Source organism: Ovis aries, chromosome 3, assembly GCF_016772045.2.
Source record: "Ovis aries strain OAR_USU_Benz2616 breed Rambouillet chromosome 3, ARS-UI_Ramb_v3.0, whole genome shotgun sequence".
Taxonomy (NCBI): domain Eukaryota; kingdom Metazoa; phylum Chordata; class Mammalia; order Artiodactyla; family Bovidae; genus Ovis; species Ovis aries.
The window spans coordinates 64,733,837-64,751,589 of NC_056056.1; positions in this window are offsets into that span (position 1 = coordinate 64,733,837).

Genomic DNA, 17,753 nt, shown 5'->3' on the forward strand with positions numbered 1-17,753 from the left:
ATAGCTTTAGATAGTGAGAATGAGGTAGCTGGTCAAGAGCAGCTCACTTTATGGGGGCTGAAAAAAGAAGGAGGAGGTTGTTTCAATATAGCTTTGAGGCAGAAATCTTATTCTTTTCACATAAATTCTCAAGTTTAAAGATTTAGAGAGATAGTGTAAGAACTATTTATTGAGCACATACTATGTATCTGACACCGTTTTTGGCACTAGAGACATAGTGATGAGAAAATACGCAAAGATGTTTGCTTCCTGTGATTTACACTCTAGTGGGAAGAGACAGGAAGTAAAATAAGCAAAGTATGTCATTTGTTAGATGCTGATATGTGCTTATCGAGGAGAAATATTCTCAAGTAACTTTCAGTCTTTTGAGGAGGACAAATACCTCTCCTTGTAAAGAAAAAGGTAAAAATGTCAAATGAAACCAAAGAGACTACTCTTCATTGGAGAGAACATTAGGAAAATGAAGTCATTTTGTACAAGAAAGTAGCCTTTTACCTATGCTTTTGTTTGCTCTTTTAGCACGTGTTTGTCAACATTTTGCTGGGCTCCTACCACTCTCACTGTATTTATGCAGAATTATGTTGGAAGACTCACTATTGATGTACAGTCTTGGTCCCTTAATTATGGAGGGCGATATAATTCAGTTATCAGGTAGTACATTTTCCAATTACACATTCTATTGTCTTATTAGCTGTCATACGTCACTTCCATCTACCTATCAACTAGCGCAGTTCACTTCATTATGTGCCCACAGTCATCTTTAGTGACAACCAGCCTATCCTGAATTGTCACAACAAGCCCTAATTTCAAGCAGTGAACAATGTTCCAGTTGTATTTTCAAACAGGCTTATGTATATGAGTCAGCAAATCCACATAATAAAATTGATTTCATGTCCCTCTCCATATTTAGATATGGTACATTCCTTTTAACCATTGTTTTCAGAGTAAAATCAAATTTTTCATGATGAGTGGGAGACTCTACATTTGTAGCCTCAAAACATAATGGCTCATACAGTTTCAAAAGCTTGCCCAAAGTCACCCAGCATATTAATGTCTTGATCAGAGTCTTGATAGACATGTTTTCTAGAGTAGTTAGCTATTTTAGAACCATTAAGGTAGTCCTAGAAAGGGTCTGTGAAAAAAGCCCCTGAGAGAGGAAAGAGCGCCAGAGAAAGCAGATTCATTCCACGTGAACTATATTCTGCCGCAAGAGCTAAACTATCTTTTCCTTCAGAATTCTGTTTTTTCCGAGATTCTAGTGTCATTTTCAGGCTTGGAGAGATACCAGTGTTCCCAACTGCATGGATCTCATGTCCTTATGATTTCCCATTTGAATCCATGAACTGAAATTGTGAGACGGTGCAAACTATCTCCTCCACATCTGAATTCTTGTATGTGATGTGTGAACACTGAGTACTAGCTCCACCATTCTTCTTCTAACTCTGTGCTCGGCTAGATCTAGATGCTAAGATCCAGAAAGCCCACAGCATCCCTGACCTGAGACTTTGTCAAAGTTTCCTTCTCAGTTAGAGAATGTTGGACTTCATCTCACTACTCTTTCACGCTTCCAGCTCTTTCTTAGCACAGACCTAGGCACTGCTGGATTTCCCTCTAACTGCCTGACACTTTTTAAAACAGCCTTTCCCCACTCTTCCTTGGCTTTAAATATTCCAAAACAACACTTCTGGAAGTTCCCAGTCAGAAAATGCCCCTCACTTGTATAACCAGGAAAGCTACCAAGGCAATTCAGACAGTGGCCATTTTTAGGTTCTCTCATTCCTTCAGATTTTTCCAGTTGGGCTAATTTAATCCCCTCTCCCACACCAAACCCCTTCTCAAAGTCCTGTTAACACACTTCTTAGTGATAGTAGGTAAAAGCATTAAATCCTAAAGGTTTCTGTTAAAGTTCTTCATTTTTGCTAACAGGAGGAAGCTATGTGTTTCTGCTGGGTTTGCTGGTAATGGGATTTTTTTCCCCCTTTTCCTTAACACAAGTTCTATAATTAATGCATGTTTCTTTGATTCTACATTTATATTTAACACATTTTAAAAGGTATAAAATGCCTTTTAAAGATGCTTCTTCTTGTTCCCTTGTGATTAGTTGAGTACCGAAGAGCCATGTACAGATTAGAGAGGAACTCACAGGAAGGAGGGGTAGGCTATTGACAGAGACTCCCCTGGAGCAGGAGCCCTGTGAAGGGGAAGTTCATGGACTTGGAAACTCTTGCACCACCTGCTGGTAATTTAGGAAAGCAATTAAATGCCAGACGTGGACTGACGTACTTGCTGTGGCATTTGGGAGCAACCACACTCTTTGGGTATCATTTTATCATCAGAGTCTGGAGGGCTGACAGATGCTGAGCCTGTGCTTAAACTTATGGAAAACTTAGTTTTGGCATCTCACATCCCTGGAAAACTGGCTGATTTTAAAAAGAACCTTTTCTCCTCTTTCCCTCAGCCTGGGGAGGACTTGAGTCTCTTTGGATGCCTCTCTTCACTCTACTCCAACTCTTTCTCCTTGGGCAGGTTCCTAAGTGGCCTCTTTCTTCTCCAGCCCTTGGAGCTCTTTCCCAAAGAATAATGCCTACTTTGTCATTACTTGAAAGTACGCTGAGACATTTGATACTTGCAGAGACTTAAGAGATCAGGGATTTCTGTGTTCCACAAATCACAGAAGGGGAAGGTCTAGAGAAAGCAAGGATCAGTGCAAGCTAGAAGAGGAGCTTTTCTCCTTGTATCCAGGATATCCTGAGCTGCACCACTCCCAGGCTTAGTGAACATCCAGCCGTCGTTGCACAGATAAGGAAGCTACCAGAAGCCACTTAGCATGTGATTGCCACTCAGTGCAACTGACCGTTATTCAGTAACTCTGAAACTTAAAGGATCTAGGTGATTTCTGCAGCCATAGTCCTCAAACCTTGTAGTACATAAAAACGACCTGGGGAGCTTGTTAAATGGTTAGATACTCAGGCTTTGTCCCAGAGATCCAGATTTAATAAGTCTGAGTAGGACTCTGGAATTTACACTTCTAACAAGGCCTCCCAATGGTCCTGATGCTCAGACTACAGTTTTAGAAACACTGAGAGCAGCCAGTAGAGTAAGAATTCTCTCATTGCTTCCACTTCAAAAAGCATTTCTCCAGTTATATCTTCTGTCCTTTTGTCTTATCCGTTTTGTTGTGGCTGGGTTTTTGTTTTTGTTGTTGTTGTTGTTGTTGTTGTTGTTGTTTTTGATGAAAGCAGGATTATTGTTAGAAAATTAGGAAATTTGGAAGAATAAAAAGAAAAATTAAATAGCATAATTGGAACTGATACCCAGAGAGATAACTCATGTTAAACTATTAGCCTTGGTTGTGTATTCTTCCAGAAATTTTGTATACACACACATTATATATATATATATATATATATATATATATATATATATGAGAAGGGAATGGAAACCCACTCCAGTATTCTTGCCTAGAAAATTCCATGGACAGAGGAGCCTAGAGGGCTACAGTCTATGGGCTCCTAAAGAGTTGGACTGGAGGAGGAAATGGCAACCCACTCCAGTATTCTTGCCTGGAGAATCCCATGGACTGCAGTATATGGGGTCACGAGAGTTGGACACAACTGAGAGACTCAGCACAGCACATATATATAATTTATAGGTTGTTTTGTTCACTTATCAACACATCATCATACATCAATACATTTGCATGTTGGCAGATCCATACCATCTTCATTACCCTTTTAATGACTATTCCATTAGCCATATGTATGATTAGTCAGTGCTTCAGTGATGAATGTTTAGCTTTTCCCAAAACTTCTACCCTTATAAACAATCTTTTGATGAACATTCCTGTGTATATGCCTATTTGTTCAATTTTTCATTAGTACAAACTTCTAGTGGTGGAATTGTCAAGTTAAAGGGTAATAGATTTTAAAGCTTTTGATAGGTTGAAAAATGTCCCCCCAAAAATGTTTCTTGATTTGCCCTCTTAGTAGCACTTTATACAAGTGAGGAAACATACTCTTGCTAACCCAGATATTATAATTAGAAAACTATTACCCATATGTTCTGATATAAAAATTTTTCTTTTTTAATTGTGCGTTTCTTTGACTCATAGAGAAGATGAACTTTTTTAACTATACGCTTGCCATTTGAATTCTCTATTTTAGGAATTGCTTATGCCCACTGTATTCTTGCAACGTTTGTCTTATTCTTATTAACTAAGCAGAACTGTTCACATATTAAGTGTATCAATTCTTTATGGCTATGTATTTCAAACACATTTCTTGAAACATGGTGTTTATGGTTTTTAACTATCAATAATTTGATTTGTTATTATACAGATATTGATTTTTATGAGGTTAAAAAATATATTTTATTTTGGAATTTGTCTTCAGCTTCACATGTGGAAAGACTACTACTTCAAAATTAAATCAATACTGACTTAAATTTTCTTCCAGTATATTTATGGCTTATTTTTATACATAGATCTTTAATCTGTCTTTGATCTAAAGGTTAATTTTATTTTCCAAATTGTCAGTCTGTTGTCTTAATAGCTGTCAATCCCTCATGCTTATGAGAGAAAAGTTCTGAACAGCAATCTGAATATACACATGCATGATCTGGGGGAAACAGAACAAAATATCTCTTTGGATGGAGCTTCCTTACACGAGGTCATGGAAAACTTTCTCTTGCAACTGATTTTGAGATTTGCTAAGGTATATGACTTCCAGAAGAAGCTACCAGCCATCCCTTCCCACTATCTGCAGGTCAGTAGGTTTCCAAAGGCTGTTGTATCTCACATCAATCGACACGCAAAGGAGAAGATAACAAAAGCAACCCAGTATGGTTTAATGCCAAGATTTCGTTTGTAGACTTCAATACCCTTCCATTCCCTCCCAGTATTTTCCACACTCCTCACCTGCAACATGAGTGAAGTGAGCACAATGTGAGAGCAGATGTGCGTTTTGACCCTGGCTTTGTCACAGTGTGACCACTCATCTCTCTGAATCCTTTGTAAAATGGGTAGGTGTGTGCGTGAGTCTACTTGGGCTGCCATAACAAGATATCATAGACTGGGTGGCTTAAACAACAGAAGTGTATCTTCCCACAGTTCTGGAGAATAGAAGTTCAAGATCAAGGTACCAGCAGAGTTGGTTTCTGCTGAGGTCTGTCTTCCTGGCTTACAGAAAGCCAGCTTCTTGTTATATCCTCCTTGGGCATTTCCCCTGAGATTGTGCCCAGAATGATCTCTTCCTCTTAAGATACTCACACCCAGTATTTCATTTGTCACTTAGTCAAGAGGCTATGAGGATCTTGCTCTAGACATGCTGACACCGAGGCACACACAGATGTTAGGCCACTTGCTGAAGCCCACACAGAAGTTGAGCTGTGGAATAAGAGCTAGAATAATGTACAGGATTCCTGGGATTCCAGCAAAGGCTCCTGTCCTCTTGGATTGGATTTCCACCCTTATGGCCTTGTTAACCTTATCTTCCTCCTTAAAGGCCGTATCTCTGAAGACAGTCACATTGGAGTTAAGGCTTCAGTTTATAAATTTGGGGAGGTTCTGATTCAGTCCATAACAGTATAGATAACTAGATCTCAGATAGATGTAAACATTTTGAAAACACTTTTCAAATAAATGTCAGAGGCTTCAGGAAAAGGAGTCTAAAACACAAATTGCATTTCCATTGAAAACAGTCTGTTTTTAGTATGTCAAATATGGCCAGGGCTGTGCTAGAAGCCACCAAGTGTTCAAAAGAAGTGTACAGCACAGTCCGGACCCTTCAACCGCTTAGTCTCTCAATGTGGGAGATGACACCAACCTTGAAACAAACAGAGAATAGCACAAAGCCCACTCTGATGAAGGGCAAGATGAGGCTTCAAATAATACACCTGTAAGATACAAACTGCATCTTTAGGGTTCAAATACTGAGGGTGTGATGAGACTTTGGCCCTGCTCTCAGGACTTCCCACATTCAGAGGCAAAGTGGAAAGATGCATCGCATTTCCTCTGAGAAAATGCCCTTGTTTTGAGTGTTGGCTTCTTCTATTTGGAGGCTGGTAGCCCCTGACCTGAGCTGATGGAATCAAGCTTCAGTCGATGCCCAGACAGAGAGGTCCGGCAGAGTACCACCCAGCACACTTGGCACAGCATCTCAGGGAAGGTTTCTCTGTAGATTTTGGGAGTCATTGGTATTTGGACCAATAAAAGAAATAGCAACGGGTCTTTCTTTTTGGCAGATCAATGTTATTTTAGAAAATATTAGTCTGTGCCAAGAAGGCAGGTTCCTGGTTATCTGAATCAGCCAGTCTAACCCGGCCTCTCATTTTTCAGAGAAGGAAGACGGTGAATTTATGGAGACAAGTGTCAGCCTCTTTAAAGACAAGAAGTGGCATTAGTGATCTAAAAGCAGATAATTCCAAACTTGGAACTGGTGAGAAGCCAAGAAAATATAGCAGGGGCGGGAGTGGGGCTCACCAGGGCTGCAAGTGCTGTGAATGAGGAGGGCTCCCCACCAAGGCGAACAGAGTAATTTTCCCCTTCCCCTCATGACATCCTTTTCCTTCTTTCTGCTCCCTCGCCCCTTCTTTCAGAAAGCAGGTTGCTAAATACCTGGTTGTGAGCCCTACAAGTGGAGCTACCTGAAGTGGTTTAACCCACTGCAAGTGTTGTACCAATCACTCAACAATTCCCACGGCTGCTTTTGTAAGAAGCCTCTCTCTTAAGCCTCTGGTTTAAGAATTTAGAGTAATCATGTAAAAATGATACCCCTGTGCTCCATGATCCGCTGAATCTCGCTAATGCCAGATCCCAGAAGAGGGCTTATTAATGGTGAGACACAGTGCCTCTCTCTCGGCTCGTGTTTCGCATGGATATCTCTTATGGATTCAGCTGTAAACCTCACTGCTGATAAAGGGAGTGTAATGAACCTCCCTGCTCCAGGAAAATGAAATCTATGGCTGATGGAGAAGTTACCTGCTATACCTCCTGGCACTGGGGCAGGTGTACTTTCTGGCTGTGGGAATGAAGGTGTGGGGCCACTTACTCAGATATCTCAGTATTTTCTCTGCCAGGGTGAAAGAGGCTGCATTTAAAGATCACTCTCTGGGACTAGAGAAGTGCTGTGATTTCTTAAATACTTCCATAGCAACTGTTTTTGTCAGTTATCTAGTGCTACCAAGATGGAGGATGCATCATTTCTGAATAATTTCAATAAAAATAAAGAAGGCCATGGCATCACCGACTCAATGGACATGAGTTTGAGTAAACTCTGGGAGTTGGTGATGGACCGGGAGGCCGGCGTGTTGCAGTCCATGGGGTCGCAAAGAGTCGGACACGACTGAGTGATTGAACTAAACTGGACTGAACTGGAATCTCTGGATGCCATGAACTAGATTGTTCTAGAATATTCGGGGGCTCAGGAATTCTCCCACTTTGTTCTGACAGTGACCACTTGGCAGCTGTTTTTTGTAATAAAATCTGTGCGTTGGGGGAGGTGGCAAAGTGTCGGATATAACAGTTGCCCATCTGGGCTGCACCATTCATAGTTCCTCCCCATCCAAAGTCAACAAGAGAATGATAGCATCTATCTTTAGATGAGGAACACTTTCTGGAACCCAGATGTAAGACTGGTTGGCACACACTATGATAGATCCCATTTTTGAACTAGAACTTCACACTTGAAACAGCCTGACTCTGTACCTACCAAGCTTTGTATGTGTGTGTGTGCTTTGTCGCTCAGCTGTGTCCGACTCTTTGCAATCCCACGGACTATAGGCTGCCAGGCACCTCTGTCCATGGGAATTCTCCAGGCGAGAGTACTGGAGTGGGTAGCTTTACCCTCCTCCAAGGGATCTTCCCAACTGGGGATCGAACCCAGGTCTCTCCCATTGGATTTGGATTCTTTACCATCTGAGCCACCAGGGAAGCCTGTATAGAGCTTTATCCTTTCCCAAACACTCACACCCATTTGTCATTTAAACAGTCAATCAAGAGGCTAGGAGAATCCTGTTCCAAAGATGCTGACCTTAAGGCACACACAGATATTAGGCCACTTGCTAAAGCCCACACGGAAGTTGAGCCATGGAACAAAGACTAGAATAATGTACAGGATTCCTGGGCTTCCAGCAAAGGCTGCTTTCAAACATGCCACTTCTGTTAAACTAAGGGTTTCCTTATTAGCTTATGCATTGAAACTGAAAGAAAAAATTGGCTCCCTGAAGAGATTAATGATTTTAACTAGACAGTTTCCAAGAAAAGCATTTTTCTCTGATTTCATAATAGTGCAGGGTGACAGGTGAAACTTCAATCACTTGTCCCAAGTGCCCAAGCAGACGTCCTGGGCTGAAACATCGTTTATGCCTTCTCACAGGAAGTATAGCCCAAGCTGTAGTTACTTTGGGGTACAGTCAAAGTTTTACTCCTGGAAATAATACTTCCAGGTAATTGGTCACCCTGGAAGAATATTTCATTATCTCACAAACCATGTTTCGACAGCTGCAATCAAATCCTTGGAATAGGTGCCCTGTCCTGTAGTATAAGGAAGACAAACACTGCAGAACTGAAATCTCAGTTCCGAAGGAACAGCCAGGACCCCTAATTTTCAAACCAGCATCCCTGCTGGTGTGACTTCCCTAGAAAGACACACACATATATATTTACATAAACACCTGCAGATAACACTGATTGGCACTTTGCCATTAAAACGACTCTTTCAGTGGGTCCCTTTAGATAACCAACCCTGCCTCATTTGAACAGATACTGCCATTTTAAATTTACTTTTCACTTCCGCGCATATGTGCTAAGTCACTTCAGTCATGTCCGACTCTTTGCGACTGTATGGACTGTAGCCCACCAGGCTTCTCTGTCCATGGGATTCTCCAGGCAAGAATACTAGAGTGGGTTGCCATTTCCTCCTCTATTAATTTTCACTTAATTAACCTTTTAAAAAAAGCACCTCATTTTACTCACTGTCTATTGAATAAAGAATTAGTATTATTTTCCTTCCTCCAGTGAACTTCCTTGCACTTCATCGTCAGTAGATTGTAGGCCTTTATGTTTCTCCGCCAAGATGTCACTGTTGAACAAATCACAGGTCTTAATGCTGCCCAGTTCATGCAGTGATAACTTTTTATTCAGAATTGCTTGAGGTCATCTCAATGGGAGGACTGGGCAGGAATGAGAATTTACCCCCAACTTGAATTAAAATAACTTCCAAGCACTTCCTAGAGCAGGAACAAAGATGAAAGGGACCCCAAATTATGGGAGTGTTTGAAATCACAAGAAAAGGGTGTCCTTTGAAATAGACTCAGCCACATTTGTTTGCCTTCAAGTCAGATCACCTTAACCAAGGACATTGGGTGGCAGGAACAAATGGTTAATGATTATGGAAGGAACCTGGCCAATTGGCTTTTCTTCCTTTCTCTTTCTTTTACTCGTCTTTTTATACTATTATTATTTTTTTAACTTTGGCTAGAATGCCCAGTAGGAGTGCAGACTGGAAGATTGGCTGTCTTTTGAACCGGAGACATCACAGGAAACTGGGGAGGCTCCAAATTGCTAACCTGAGGCCGGAGCAAAACTTTTTTTCGTTGAAGGGACTGCGGATTTTTTTTTTGTATTTTTTTTTTCCTTCCTCCCCTTCATCGAATGGCAACCCAAGTCCTGATGGATTGCAACTGTCTTTGTTCCTGCAGCCAAGCCTTATATCTGGCTCACACTCTGCCATGCTCATAACCTCACACTAGAAAGGAGATTACAAAGAGGGGCAAACACCCTAGAGGGCTCCCCTTTATCAGAACCTTCCCTGTCAGTTGGGCTCCTCATTTCCTGAGCCCTCGTGTGATTATTAGTGTACTGACGGAATAAAAATAACCTCATATTCCTACATGAATCATAAATAAAACCCTTTTATTTCATCAAAGAGGTTGGCAGGTTTATAGTCCTTGCAATGCAGGCACGATATGAATGACATACCTTTAATTTTGCTGACAAGCTCATTGGGGTTCGAATGAAAAAAAAGAGTGAAAAGTGGGTGACTTCGGAAACGGTTGTGGGGGAGCTTTTTGGTGAGGATAAATATTTCACCTTGCCACTGTAATCAGGGAACCAACTGATCTCGGTAATGAACTCTTCAATTACAGCACACTTCTGACTCTTCAAAACTGCGTATGCCAACAATACCACAGTGATTATTATTGGTGTTACAGACAGAAGTAACATGAAGAGCAAGAAAGAAGGGGGAGAGAAGGGAAAGAAAAGAAGTGGTGTGGTGGGAAATGAAAGCCACTGAAAGTTAACAAAACTGGATCATTAAATTAGAAAAAGCTGTGGAGCTGGCAGTAGAAAAAGCATATTTCCCAGCCCCCATTCCTCTCTCTATCCAAACTATCTGCTGATTCCACAAATGCTCCACTTTTTTTTAATTAATCTAGGCTTGAGCTCTCAAAATCAGAGACCCCCAACAATGAGAACCTCCATAGTTTGCATACTCATTTGCCTTTGATTTCTCTGAAGTTTGCCATATAATGTTGTGAAATCCCTTCTTTTAAAGGATGTGAAGAGAAGCACCCATAACAATGTTCTTGGTGCTGACTTTCCTACAGGTAAATTTCCTGTTTCTTACTAAAGTCAAAGAAAGAAGCACTAGACACTGGGTCTCTAAATTATTGACCTCCAATTTTTCCAGAGCCTCAACAAAGCTTTGGAGATCAGAGTTTTAAGTAGTATGGAAGCAAGAGGGGGGAAAATGGAAGATTTTTAAAGCTGATTACTGGAAAAGAAAGGAGATTTCACTTTAGGTTAAGTTCTGTTTGGTGAGTCAGTCCGGGAGACTGAGGACTCAACCTTAAAGGATGAGCTTTTACATGGGCTTGCTTTGGGGCTCCCAATTTAGCTTGGGATGTGTTTTACTTCACACTCTAAATTTTCCTCCATTATATGAGAAATTTTAGCAAGAGTAATAGTTGCTGCCACTGATCTGCAGGCTTCTCCCTATGAAAAATAGGTCAAACTTTGCAAGGCATGAGGCTTTCTTTAAGGCAGCTAAACAAAACAGTAGAGCTGAAGGGGACTAAGAAAGGAAGTATGATTTTTCTCTCCTCAACTGAACTACAACCTCATTGAGGACAAGAGCTGTTTTATGCTAATTACATACCTTCCACAGAGCCTAAAATGCTGCATGTCTTGGTTTTCTAGGTAACGTAAGACAAAGGATGATGATCACTCAGGTAGCCACTGGAGACCAAGGGACTCATTCTTCTACAAAGCTCTTAGACTCAAACTCACGCATCCAGTCAATCCCCAAGTCCCCAGTTTATTCTGAGGTGACTTGCTACTTCATGAATCCACTGGGGTTAAAACTTTTGTGGTAACACAAAACTTACCAAGTTAAAAATTTTTAAGTGTATAGTTCAGTGGTATTAATTACATTTATAATTTGTACTATCATCACCACCATCCATCTCCAAAACTTTTTTCATCTTATAGAATTGAAATTCCCTGCCTATTGAATAATAACTTCTCATTCCCTCCTCCTGCCAACCACTGGCAACCTTCATTCTACTTTCTATGCCTTTGATTTTGGCTACTTTCAGTTCAGTTCAATTCAGTCGCTCATAGGATCTCATATAAGGGTGGAAACATGCAATTTTGTGTGTGTGTGTGTGACTAGCTTATTTCACTTAGCTGGTCTGTAAATTTCTTTCATGTTGAAGCATATTCATGTTGAATTCATTTCATGTTGAAGTCACAATTCCCTTCCTTTTTTAAGACTGAATAATATTCAATTACATATGCATAAAACATTTTGCTTATCCTTTCTTCCATTGATAGACACTTTGATTGCTTCCACATCTTAGCTATTATTAATGCTGCTATGAACATGTGTGTACAAATATCTATTCAAGGCCCTACTTACAATTCTATGGGGTGCAGATCCAGAAGTGGAATTGCTGGTTCATATGGTAATTTTATTTTTAATTTTTTGAGGAACTGCTATACTTTTTTTTTCCCCCCACAGGAACAGTACCATTTTACAATCCTACAAACAGTGTCCAAGGGTTCTAATTTTTTCACATCCTAATCAACACATGTTTTGTTTTCCTATTTTTTTGATAGTAACCATATGAATGTGATTTGGTATCTCTGTGGGTTTTCTTTAAGATTGTTTTGATGTGGACCATTTTCAAAGTCTTTATTGAATTTATTATAGTATATGATATTGCTTCTTTTTAATGTTTTGGCCACAGGGCATGTGGGATCTTAGCTCCCTGACCAGGGATCAAACCTGTGCCGCCTACATAGGAGGGTTAAGATTTAACTACTGAACTGCCAGGGAAGTAGTTTTGATTTGAATTTCCTTCATGTGCTTATTAGTCATTTATATATCTTCTTTGAAGAAATGTCTTTGACCTTTGCTCATTTATGAACTGGGGTGCTTTTTGTTATTGAGTTTTAGGGATTCTTTTTATATTCTGGATATTACTCTTCATCAGACATATGGTTTGCAAAATTTTCCTCCACTCTGTGGATTTAATTTTTATTCTCCTGATAGTGTTTTGACACACAAAATTCTAAAAGTTTCAAGGAATTCAGTTTGTCTGCTCTTCTTCTGTTGCTTGCGCTTTTCATATCATATGCAAGTAATAATTGCCACAACCAATGAGGTCATGAAATTTTGCCATGTATTTATATCTAAGACTTTTATAGATTTTGGGTTTTACACTGTAGCTTCTGACCCATTCTGAGTTAATTTTTATATGGTATTAGATAAGGGTCCAAGTTCATTCCTTTTTTCATGTGGATGTTGAGTTTTCCCAGGACATAGATGTTGAAAACTATCTTTTCCCCACTTACTGGTCTTGCAACCCTTCAATCCCTTGATTTTTAACACAGCTTATGTAGACTTCCCTGGTGGCTCAGATGGTAAATTGTCTGCCTACAATGTGGGAGACCCGGATTCAATCCCTGGGTTGGGGAGATCTCCTGGAGAAGGAAATGGCTACCCACTCCATCATTCTTGCCTGGAAAATCCCATGGATGAAGGAACCTGGTAGGCTACAGTCCATGGGGTTGCAAAGAGTCAGACACGACTGAGCAACTTCACTTTCACTTTCCTATATACTTGTAAGTTTGAAAAAATTCATATTAGGAAGCTGCTATTTTGCCAGTATTATAGATGAAGACACTATGGCTGAAAGAGGTTAAATATCATGCCAAAGATGACACAGAAGAGTGTCTCTGAATCAGCATCACAATTTAAAAAAAAGTTCATCTTGAAGATAAATGATGATTGAGAGGTCTATTTTACACATCTATAAGGGGATATTAATTGTATTTCTAGGCAAGAAGTTGCATGGTAGCCCATAGGTGGAAAATACATCTGTAGTTAACAATTTCAATGAACTACTCATTCTTCTAGCTGGACACACAAGTACTTACACTGTGGCAAAGAAAACCTAGCCTGTGATAAAATTTCAGGACCTGTTACAGCTGCCATGGCTGTAACAGGACCTGTTACAGCTCATGCACAAGACTCCCAGGCTGTGTGAGAAAGCATCAGATGGACTCCAAGAAACTATGCCAAGACACAGACCACATGGGAAACAGGGTATTCTAACAAACTACCCTGAGAGTGGAAAAAAAAGTAATTGGAACATTAAGGCTTTCTTCCAAAACACAAGTGTTTCATCAGGGCCTGCTCTTCCTAGCACATTTATGACCATGAAAAGAATAAAACATTAACTTAAAGATATTATCTAACTTCACATGCAAAGCCATATGTGTGTGTGTGTGTGTGTGTGTGTGTGTGTATTTGTGTTGCTATGAAAACAAAATCCATATAGCATAAGGGCACAGTGAAGAAGAATTGGGGATGGAGACTAAAATAGGGGCCCAAGGGCTTAATGTAAAGCAGACAGTCCTTTGACAGGCACACATATTCAGAATATCTGAGTACTTTATTATTCACCAGGAAGTGTACTCCATGCTTCGTGTGTATATTTACCCGTTAAAACACCTCTATGAGAAGTCCCACCCACTTCCATGATACTATTTCTTCTCTTATGTTAAAGTGGGCAACAAGAGAAAAGGTCCTCACTGACCTGAGTTGCTCCTAGCTTGCAGAATCAGACTGAACCCCTGGCCTGTCCCAAATATGCGCAGGGATCAGAACTTGATCCTCTGAAACAAGCAGACCAGTTCATATTGTGGTTGATTCAATAGCAATTTACAGGTGTTTTTCTGAAGGACCTGGGATTAAGACTTCACTTTCCTCTCTTGATTTCTGCTTTTGTACCCCCAACTTTGACTTAAGAGTGTGCTTTGGTCTACGGAATCTGATCCTGCCGGTATGTACACTCTGAAGCCTGTGGAGCAGAGTATGGCACCCATTAGATCAAAGCAATTAATGAATGCTGTGCTGATTCAAATTGGTTAACTCCATGTCTCCTGACGTTGATATTAACTGTCCTCTGTGGGTAACACACTTCAGTCATGCTTTGTGCTCTGGCTTCAGCTTCTGTTTGACCCCCCTTGTTAAACATGCTATTGTCCAGGTTCTATACCTGGCTCTTGATATAATAAACCAATTCTAAATCATATCAGACAAGTGCCATCTGACAGCCTAGTCCTTGAATCTTGCCTATAATCAACCACTTTCCCTCTCTATAGAACCTTACTATGCTCCTTTAGTTAAGAGTTCACACCAGAATATAAATGTTTGTTGATGGGTTGTTGATGAGCATAGTCTCCCTGTTGTTCAATGCAAGAGTCACTTCTTTAAAAGCTTATATGCACTCTGAAAATACTGTTTTTATGCATATAATGAATATACTGAGAAATGTGTCTCTATTTGAGAGAGAAAGAAAGAAAAAGAAATGGGAAGGATGAGAAAAAAATTGAAGAAACTATAGAGAAAGACAAAATCAGCTCTATTGAATTCTAGATTGCCATCTTGTCAAGATTTTTGCAAGATGCCTCTGCCACTCTTTCAATTTTCATTACTTTCTATTTTCTGTGAATAAGCATAGAAACAGGTTCTAATTTTACCAGAGGCTTCTCATCAAATCAGACTTTTTATTCTCCCTAGGTTGTCCTAGTCACAAAACATCTCTTTTCAAAGCCTGCATAATATTAGCTAACTCTAGTGGTGTATAGCTTCATGCACCCACAGTGAAGATGCAAATATTATTCTTTAACCTGACTCTAGTTATCTTTCCTCTCAGAGACTGATATTCTTAGTAGCCAAAATCTTCACAGAACCTCTGAGTTTTACAAAAACTTTCCTTAATCACTGGCTGTGCAGACACCAACTTTTGGAACTCAAAGCAAGTCATATCTCTCCTCAGTGTTTTAAGGAACCTCAGATGCTTGATGCTCCTATTTCTGATCTGGTATAATGAAGAATTTTCTACATATGAAGGAGATTTGTCTCAAGATGGATTTTCCATTCTCTCTGGAACAATGACAATATAACTGGTCACTACTTCTCACTGGGGCCACTTGGGATGGCCTAATTGCTTTGGAGATAAATGGCAGAAGGTTTTCCCAGAGGACCAGTTTACAAAGAGCAGTTCTATATAAATTTACAAATTTGATGTCATTATCCTCTATGTCAAAGCATAAACTGAAGGATATGTTTCAGCATCGTAACCTCAAATCTAATGGCAAGGAGGAAAGGTCTGGGAAACACGTTGAACCTTCTGTTTACTCACTTACAGGAGTGATTTTTAAGATCTTCCCTCTCGTACACTTCTATCGGGATTGGATTCAGGTGTGTACTTCTTGAGACTCTAAATGTAACTAGACACTTAGAGCCTGTATAGTGAAGGTGAAAGTTGCTCAGTTGTGTCCAACTCCACGACCTCATGGACTATAGAGTCCATGGAATTTTCCAAGCCAAAATACTGGAGTGGGTAGCCGTTCCCTTCTTTAGGGTATCTTCCCAACCTAGGGATCAAACCCAGGTCTCATGCATTGTAGGCGGATTCTTTACCAGCTGAGCCACCAGGGAAGCCCAATCCTATAAAGCTTATAGTTGGCTTAAGGTAAGGTAAAGGTAAAGTCGCTCAGTTGTGTCAGACTCTTTGCAACCCCATGGGCTGTAGCCTACCAGGCTCCTCTGTCCATGTGATTTTCCAGGCAATAGTACTGGAGTGGATTGCCATTTCCTTCTCCAGGGGATCTCCCCAACCCAGGGATCGAACCTGGGTCTCCCACATTGTAGACAGACGCTTAACCATCTGAGCCACCAGGGAAGTCCTAGTTGGCTTAAACTCCAGTTATTCTTTCTCAAAATTGAGGTTATAGAACACCCTTAAAATATTATGCCTTATATTAATGGGCTTCCCTGATAGTTCAGGTGGTAAAGAATCTGCCTACAATGCAGGAGACCCGGGTTCAATCCCTGGGTTGGGAAGATCAGCTGGAAAAGGGAAAGACTACCCAGTCCAGTATTCTAGCCTGGAGAATTCCATGGACTATACAGTCCATGACTGAGCGACTTTCACTTTCTATGGCCAGTGAGTTCTAAAGAGGTCCTAGGCATAGTATTTTTTTTTTTTAAATCAAAGAACTTTTGGTATAAAATCATAAGGGAAACTGTATGGACCTACTGTCTGACAGACCTGAGCTCCCAATCCAGACAGAATGCTAGCTAGCTGTGTGGCTCTAAGTCCTGCAGGGATTTATTTATTTATTATCTTATTGATGAGACTTTTGCAAGATTTTATTAAGATGAAATAAGGAAGACATTTATCACAATAACTTGCGTATATTAAGCCCTCAGTAGTAATATTTGATGCATAGGTGTAAAGAGACAGCATTTCCCAATCAAGCCTTCTAAGGTGAAGTCCATATGAAGGGTATGGCTTATAAGGCATTTGAGAGCTCACAGTAGAAGGAAAATGTAATTAGCCAATCAGGAGAGATTTCCAGAGGCTGAGGCAGAGTCAAAGAGTGGGATTTTGTACTAGATGTAAAGTAATCCAGGGCTTCCCCGGTGGCTCAATCTGTAAAGGATCTGCCAGTAATGCAGGAAATACTGGTTCAACCTCTGGGTCAGGCTGTTCCCCTGGAGAAAGGCATGACAACCTACCCCAGTATTCTCACCTGGAGAATTCGGTGGAATGAGGAGACCGGTGGGCCACAGGCCATAGAGTCAGAGAGCACACACGCACATACATAAAGTGACCCAGGAAAGGCCAGCGGCATGATCCACAGCGGAACTCGGAACTCCAGGTGAATATGGACGAGAAGGAGAAACTGACTGGGTCAGGACTTGAGAAGGAGACCAATGAACATGAGTCTGGAAAGCAGATAGGGATTGGGCTAAGATTATTTCTTGTATGAAGAGAGTGTTTAGGTTTTGGCATGAGGTTGATGATTCATTGATGACAAGAGAAATGCAGGAAGACAAATGAGACAGTGTAAATCAGGACAGCTGACGGGCAGGTAGGAGGGGTGCCATGGGCAGAATCAGGAGGTGGTGTGTCATGTTAAGTGAGTGGGGGGCCAGGGGATAGCAAAGAGGGTAACTATTTCTGGGTGTGTGACCCTCAGAAAGAATGAGTCAAGCTTAGGTTATGAGTAGATAGGAGTAGGAGGAATAAAGACAAGACTCACAGTTGATTCTAACCCTTTGCTTTTGCATAACAGGAAGTGGTAGCTACCTTACACAACGAGGCGGGTTAAGAGGAAGAAATGCCTTTGGGAAAAAAACTATAAATACAGAAACAGGTGATCCGTTGCCCAC